The sequence below is a fragment of the Habropoda laboriosa genome, unplaced genomic scaffold, assembly GCF_001263275.1.
Source record: "Habropoda laboriosa isolate 0110345459 unplaced genomic scaffold, ASM126327v1 scaffold317, whole genome shotgun sequence".
Classification (NCBI taxonomy): domain Eukaryota; kingdom Metazoa; phylum Arthropoda; class Insecta; order Hymenoptera; family Apidae; genus Habropoda; species Habropoda laboriosa.
In genome coordinates this window covers 113860-114246 of record NW_017100418.1, presented here as the reverse complement: position 1 = coordinate 114246, position 387 = coordinate 113860, and the positions used below count along the sequence as shown (strand labels likewise).

At 51.2% G+C, this 387-nt stretch overlaps 1 protein-coding gene across 1 annotated transcript in view; it reads right to left on the bottom strand.

The window, feature by feature from the left end:
- The window catches only part of LOC108575513, an 86840-nt gene that overhangs the window by 56856 nt on the left and 29597 nt on the right, over positions 1-387 (bottom strand). The gene's annotated exons all lie outside the window — the stretch shown is intronic.

The following is a 387-nucleotide window of genomic DNA, read 5'->3' as shown; positions in this document are numbered from 1 at the left end:
TGGAAAGTGTCACTGGCCTCTCCCATGTTGCGTAAGGTCCGTGAGACCGATTTTACCTCGCTCTTTGAGCATCGGGGAGATAAATGCAGTTACCAGAGCAGCGCCGTTCAGTCATTGCCCGCACGGGCAGTGTACTAAGCTTCCGCGGGCAGCAAACCACGCCTTCTCGGGCACCGGTGCGTGTATTATTGGCAGTTAAATAGAAGTATAGTGATAGGAGTATGGTGTATGTATGTATTATTAATTTAGTAACCATCGCCTGTTTTAGGAAAGACCTATACCCAAACCACAACGTCTTTAACGTATGGGACATCGTTAAAACGCGATTTCGCCCTCATCTTTGCCCGCGGGCATCGCCGGGCGCCCTTGCCCGTCTGAAGGCCTGCT